The following is a 7,968-nucleotide window of genomic DNA, read 5'->3' on the forward strand; positions in this document are numbered from 1 at the left end:
AAGGTAGAGTATCAAAAGATATCAAATATGAGACAAAAAGACAGCAATTAAAACACAGCAAGACAGGAACGTTATCACAAGAGTGGAGCTCTTGGAGAGTCAGACAGGAGAAATCACGCCTCATTTGAGAATGTGCACTCTTGCTGGCTAAAAAGAATCCCATGCAGCAATTGCTGTTCTGCTCAATTTTCACGCCCTTCATCTAGACTTTTTGCAAGGGTCTCTATTGCGATCTTTGACATTCACTGCAACATATTAATGAACAACAACTATATCCACAACCCTTAAGTAATTATTTTCCTCAATCATCAAACGAAAACTACAAGTAGCATCAAAACTAAAGAACAGATGATGATGATGATGATGATGATGATGATGATGATGATGAGTATAGTAGCATCAAAACTAAAGAACAGATGATGATGATGATGATGATCATGAGTATAGTAGCATCGAAACTAAAGAACAGATGATGATGATGATGATGATGATGATGATCATGATCATGATCATGATGATCATGATGATGATCATGAGTATAGTAGCATCAAAACTAAAGAACAGATGATGATGATGATGATGATGATGATCATGAGTATAGTTGCATCAAAAACTAAAGAACAGATGATGATGATGATGATGATCATGAGTATAGTAGCATCAAAACTAAAAGACAGATGATGATGATGATGATGATGATGATGATGGGTATAGTAGCATCAAAACTAAAAGAACAGATGATGATGAGTATAGTAGCATCAAAACTAAAGAACAGATGATGATGATGATGATGATGATGATGATGATGGGTATAGTAGCATCAAAACTAAAGAACAGATGATGATGAGTATAGTAGCATCAAAACTAAAGAACAGATGATGATGATGATGAAACAAAAGGAAAAGAACAAGACAAATCAAAAGAAGAAAAAGAAACTTTCTTGACTAGGCTTGTGGGGTGCAGGTTGGTTTTCATCGATAACAAGAGATGTAGCACCGAGAACACTTCATGCAAGTTGAATATAATAGCACTTAGAAGAAGAAGAAAAGAAGAAGAAGAAGAAGAAGAAAAGATCAGAATAAGAAAAACGAAACCTGATGGCAAGCCTTGTGAAGTTGGAGGTGGAGGAGGTTGTGTTCCATCTGTGGCAGGAGAAGCAGCAGGAACTGCACGAGTTGCACCAGGAACTCTGCACACAAGGACAATCAAGAACCATTGAGAAGAAGAAGACGAAGAAGAAGAAGAAGAAGAAGAAGAAGAAAAAGAAGAAGAAGAAGAAGAGAAGAATAAGAAAAAGATACTTGGTTGACGAGGATTGTGGGGTTGGAGATGGAGGAGGTTGTGTTCCATCTTTGGCAGGGAGAAAGCACCAAAAACTCTGCACACATAAAGGGAATCTTACAATGGGAAGAAGAAAAAGAAGAAGAAGAAGAAGAAGAAGAAGAAGAAGAAGAAGAAAACCTGTTAGGGCAGGAGGCTGGTGGGGATGGAGGAGGAGTAGGAGCACTAAAGCTTGCTCCTCACCTCAGTGGCTATGGCCGCTGACACGGCCCGCACATGTAGAAATAATCACCGCCTCAGCTATCCTCCCTATCAACTTCAAAAACCCTCATCGACATTTTCAAGCTTTGTGACAAGAGGCTCACGTAATAGAGTCGAGTGCCCTATTTACAGGGCATGAACTTGCTTCCCAGCCCTAATGCCAGAAACCCACGAAAACTAGTTGTTTTACTACAAAATAAAAGTATTCTGTAGATGAGAATTCCATTATCTATCCACATGCCTCCAGATCAAATCACTTATATTGATGATTCTCACCTAATTCATCGCGAGATATGGAGAAAACTAATGTATTCTCACTTATTTATAATTTATAAAATTACACATTCTATTATCACATAATATTAATGTAGAGAGTCACATATAATAAACTGTGTTTAGCTTTAACAATATTATTTTATGCAAAATACTATTATTATTTAAAATAATATTATTGTTTTTAAATGGACATTGCGCTTTTTTATAAAAAAAATTAATTAATTAAATTGGTGATGATATTAATCTAATTTTGGATCAAATTAAATAATATGGTTATCACTTTATTTATTTATTTATTTATTTTGATAAAAGAGTGGATAACCCTAAATTTATTTAAAAGCGAGAAATAGAAGCAGGCAAGTATAAAAGCAAGCGAGAGTGCAAAGCAAAGAGAAAACAACAACTAAGTTAGAAAGTTATTACGAGGTGATAAGCTTCTAACGACAATACAAAGCTAAGAAGCCGAAAGAAACAAGATTCAAAAAGAACTACAAAGCGCAGCCTAAAGAAGACAAAGTCCAGGAAAAAGAAGCAAAGGTCTTCATCTAGTGCTGCGAGAACAAGAGGGTGAATTACTCCTAAGCCCGGTGGTTCCATAGTGTTGTTAGTGCTTTAGTTGAGACATGCACCTAGTAAGACAAGAGTGCGCTTGAGTATTTGAACTGAGTCCGAGGAAAAGGTGTTGAAGCTGCGGATCCTTAGCTACAATGAACCCAGCAAGAACCATATGAATGATTTTAGCAATAATATAGAATAAAGGCAGAAATTTAGAATTGAAAATGTGATTGTTTTTCTCAAGCCAAATAATTGACAGAAATTACTCTAGAAATTAGGGTCCCACAAGATTTGTTGTCCGACATCTATAGGACTGAATCCAGGAAATCCAAAACCTCTAAAGAGACCCGAGAATGCAATTGTAAATTTAGAACTTGATCGAGGAATGCCGGACCGGTTTAGTGAATTCACACTTAGAGATGATCCCATTGTTTCCCGAGTCCTTATAACATAGGACACAGTGTTTATGTGCATCTTCTGCGTGTTGCTAACCCTTTTTGGCTAAGTTGGTAAGAGTTAGGATTTTATCCTCACTTGCTATGCCAATGTAAGAGTGATATTTTGCTTGGGCATTTCATTTTCGACTGAGGGGCTATGCATACCTCCATCAAATAATAACTTATAAAAGAAGTGAACACCATAGAACATAGTTTATCACTTTATGATTAGAATTTTTATATTTATCCTAATAATTAATTTAGATAATGATCTAATGTTTTGTATATTCTTCATAGAAAAAATTATGTACAAATGAACACCTTAATCGACAATTTATAATACACAACCATACAATATATGGTTCTAGTTTTCAAAGTTCATCCAGTCTAATAGCTGGAGGTAATTGTCATCCTTTCCCTAATTATCGATATATATGGTTTACTAATTATTACGTCAAGTATATCATATGCTTATACATTGTATATACAGGTGGATGTGCTTGACAACATATTTCTGAGGCCCATCTTAATTTGTCCGTTGGTTAGTTTTGGTTAGGATTCATGCTAGTATTGTGCGCACCATGGACGTGCGCTTAGGGTTTCCACATGCATTCAAATAATTTTGTAAAATGAGAATTAAATACATGCTTGAGTGGATTGGCATGGGTCGGGTTTTAGGCTCAATTCAAAAATTTTAACCCATACCATTAGAAGACAAAATCATGGATTAGTTTATTTGCTTTAAATTAAAATTAAATTAATATCATTTCAAATAAAATTTAAATTAATATATGTTACTGAGACATATAATGCTATTTTTCACTTTCTACCAATGGAATTAATCATGTCTAGCACAAACATTGCTATTGTCGAGACCGTGGAATAACAAGATGAACAATGGTAACAAGAAAACACTGCAGCAACAATTACCGCCATTAACCACTGCCACAACAACAAATATCACCGGCCATTGTCCCTTCAATATCTCACAGATAAACTTATTAAACGGAGTTAGAGAATCTCTTGACTTCATGGCTATGCATCAAGATTTTAGATTGTTATATATAGTACATATTCATGCAACTTTCATATATTATATTTTATATTTTAATTTTGGAGTTTGTTAATTATATATATTGAAGATAACTTCTATTAGATTTGTTCACCGATTTCAATGATGCATTGTATGAGTATTTAAATTGAGATGGTATAATGAGAATCTTGTGCCTCTTCAATTTGTGGTACTTGGGAAGGATTTGAACATTCATTTTAAATTAAAAGAAAAAGTAAAATGCCAATTAACTTATTGTGGGGTGGTATATGAATATCTCTCTAGATAAATTAAATTGAAAACATTCTATCAGCATAGCTCTATGATGAACAAAAATAATTATTTAAACTGAAAATAACTACTATGAGTCTCTTTTTAAAAACTCATTCATGATTTATTCATGATATTTCCTATGCCAATATTAATGAGATTATATATTTAATCCCAAATTTTTTCCACAACTTTATACCTGAATATAGGGATGTTTAGAATGAGGATTAATTTAAAATTTGTGGAAGTATAAGTAATAGAATATGTTATTCTCATGTTTGATATGTGTTAGGGCTGAAGCCATAGTTGGCATTATATGACAAGTAAGAAGATGGCTCAGCACAAGCAATAGTAACATGTCAAAATGAAATGACTCACTACAAGAAGATGTTGAATTAGAAACCTTAATTTAGCAATGAGACTTGTTTTGTTACTAATTACTAATAGAACAAGACAACACCTCTGAGGCGATCTTTTTAAGGTCCACATCGAGTTTACCACTCTTTTATCTGAAAAAGGATTTAAAAAAAATCATGAGCTCACTAGCCCAGTAAGTAATCCAGAAGTTGTAAAAAGTAGCAGGGTTTATAAATCTCGATCTCAAAATTTGAGAATAATTTAAAGTTTAAATAGAGTTTAAACAAATGCAAAATAAATAATTCAACAGAAGTATAGTTCCCAAGTAATACCGTTGTTCAAGAATATTGAAAAAAATATTAGATTGCAAAGCGGTAAATCAGAAATTTAGAAAATCACCAAATTTAAGTATAAGTCTCTAAAGTATAGTTAGACTAAACCAAAAATTTCAGAAGTGTGTTTCAAAGATATCTCGATTTTCAGAATAATACAAGTCTCTAAAATCATAGTTTAAACAAAATGCTGAATATAAAATTCTAACAAAAGGATATTTTCAAATGTGATTCACCAAAATTTAATACCTAGAAATACGATCTCACAAATGCAACTTCAAGGCCGGACAAAAAGTTTGTGTCTTTACAGAAAATCAAAATCAAAAGAGTAAAAGCAAAAAGTAATGATTCCGAGTGCATGTCTCCAAATTCATTATAGATGCGAGTGGTCATTTGTTTTATCCTTAGTGACCCGAAGCAGAATAGCGAGTCATTTATTTACACTCGGTGACCCAAGACTAAATATCATATAACCGTTAATTATTTCACCAAACTGACACGGTGCGAAACTACAATCTCATCTTTTCAGAATTTCTTATTGATAAGGCCAGGGTTTAGACCCCCACTGACAGGGTTGCATATTGCTCATTTGGTGACCAAAACATTTAAATACAAATATTTGCAGAGATACGAGTTCAAAATTCCTCAAGTTCACAAATACTCATAAATACTGATAAAATCCGAGATCCTACCTTGGAGAAGATAAATAGATAACCAGAAATGAAATATAAAGATTGAAGCAACCAAAATATTAATAAATTATTCAAAATAACAATTCCTTCCAAACTAAAGTGAACAAATAAATAAATAAATAAGTGATTGCAGAAAAACCAACCCATGCCTTCAAACATACAAATTTTTAAAATGTTGAAGTAATCATTTGAATGCAATCACACTTAGTACAAAAAATAAATCAATAACCAAATTAGAATGAATAGTAATCATTTAATTAAAGCATCACATCAAGGTAGATTTACTAAGCCAAAAACTAAACAAAAATAATTAATTAAAAATACCTAATAATACATATTTAGATAAATAATTTCAATACGAGCAAAAATGACAAATATTCGAAATAAAATGTCAAAAAAAAAGACTAGATAATTATTTTACCGAATAAATAATTTTCTCAATTACTGAAAATACGGAGTTATCGGTGGATTACTTACCTGGCAACAATCTAACTCCAAGATACAATTTCAATCCCAAAATTACTTCTTAACTGGTCCTACGTACCAAGGATTGACAATAGTCAAAGAAAATAAATAAACCAACTATGACCTAGAAGAAATACATAGTCATTCAAAGGTACTTCAGTGCAAGAGTGTATGCGAGAAATAGTTAACCATGTAATAGATAACTACATGCTCTCATGCAAACTCTACCCATGCTTTTGTTAACTTGTGCGGAATTGAGAGCATTAACTTGGAGGTCAAAAAACAAAAAAAAAATCACATGGATATAAATATATGTAAACATAATTATAAATAAATAACTATCCAAAAAGTTGTAGGTCCGTGCATAAGTATATTTATACATACATGTGGATAGGGATATATATATACACCACCATAACATGTGTGCGTAAAAATAATAGGCAAGTATATGTATATATGTAACAATTAAAAAAATTCCAAATGTTTCACTTTAGCATAAAAGCACTCAATAGTCAATACCACTCAGGTTGGGGATTCAATTGAGTATGAGTGTATATATATATATATATATATTTGTAACATTAAATAAAGGGTTTGCAAGTAGTAGTACTTTCATATACAACACATGTACAATACATCCACTTATAAAATGGTTTCCGTTAAAAAATGTGTAGAAATAGAGTCTAATGGCTGGGAATGGTTTCAAGTATATATATGTATACATATTATTAAAATGCAAGGATGGTTGGAATTCAATGCAAAGCACACATACATATATCAAACTATATATTTTATACATATATATTTATATACAAAAATCAGTGGATAAAAATCAGCATATAGTACAAGTGTAGGTATGCACGTATAACAATTCATGGTTAAGCAACAAATTTTTGAAGATCAAAAAGCTTCAGATACACTACAACTAAAGCATCAGGGTATTAACCTCAACATAGCATGCCAAAAGATCTAACCTAGACATACATCAAACTATAAGGCAACTTAATTGTGGAAGTCTAAAAACACCATCGGACAATAGACAAAACTTCAAAGCATAAATGTACTAAACTAGCAAGAATGTTTTGAAGACAACACATGCAGCAATCTCATCATCAGTATCACACCTTAAATTCTATATTATTCCTTTCTAAATAAATACCTCAAACGCTCAACAATTGCTCAAGAAATATAGTCCAGTGATTGTTGATTTGACTTTGCGCACAATATGCACTGGTACAGAAGAAGACTCAAAGTTTAGGTTCCAAAAACGCCCGTGACTAAGATCTGAAGAGAAAATAAAGGGATGAAGAAATCAGAGGTGAAGACTCTGGAGCTGAAGACTAAGAAGAACATGTGAAAATGGAGAAGGAAAATGAGAAGAAAGAGAAGAGGAAGGGTTTACGTTTAGCATGGCTCCACACATGGCACTAAGGCCATCTCCAACCCAAAACTCTATATTTAGCGTTTCAGTACTCAAAAATACAGCCTCTAGTTAAAGTTTCTCCAACCATCATTTCTATTTTTAACTCTAAAATAGAATATTCTAAAAATATTCTTTTTATTTCACAATTTATATATTCATACTATCTACAAATTTAATCATCTTTAAATCTTTTCCACTTTTAATCATTGAATTATTTAAAATATGATTTTAATTTTTATAATTATTATAAATACTTATTAAATATAAATTAAAATTAAATTGGTTAAAAAATATAAAATTAAATTATAACTTATTAATTTAATTAAATTATAAAGTTATAAATATAAATTGTAAAGAAATAAAACTAAAATTTTAAAAGAATTAAAAAATAGAAAATCAAAACTGAAAATAAAAATAGAAATAAAAAATAAAATAAAAAAATATAAATTTAAAAATTAAAAGCAAAATTAAAAACAAAATTAAAAAAAGAATAAAAACAGAAAATCAAAACCGAAAATCAAAACAAAAATAAAAAATAAAATAAAAAATATAGATTTAAAAAAATTAA

General features: G+C 31.3%; 1 long non-coding RNA gene across 1 annotated transcript; it reads right to left on the reverse strand.

Moving 5' to 3' along the window:
• Positions 1–221: 221 nt before the first annotated feature.
• LOC120260912 lies at positions 222–1,350 on the reverse strand. The gene is made up of 3 exons (XR_005536527.1): positions 1,302–1,350; positions 1,095–1,189; positions 222–245 (listed from the first exon to the last, which is right to left on the reverse strand). It is a non-coding gene; the product is annotated as an uncharacterized LOC120260912 (long non-coding RNA).
• Between the last annotated feature and the right edge of the window lie 6,618 nt (positions 1,351–7,968).

Source organism: Dioscorea cayenensis, chromosome 5 (genome assembly GCF_009730915.1).
Source record: "Dioscorea cayenensis subsp. rotundata cultivar TDr96_F1 chromosome 5, TDr96_F1_v2_PseudoChromosome.rev07_lg8_w22 25.fasta, whole genome shotgun sequence".
Classification (NCBI taxonomy): Eukaryota; Viridiplantae; Streptophyta; class Magnoliopsida; order Dioscoreales; family Dioscoreaceae; genus Dioscorea; species Dioscorea cayenensis.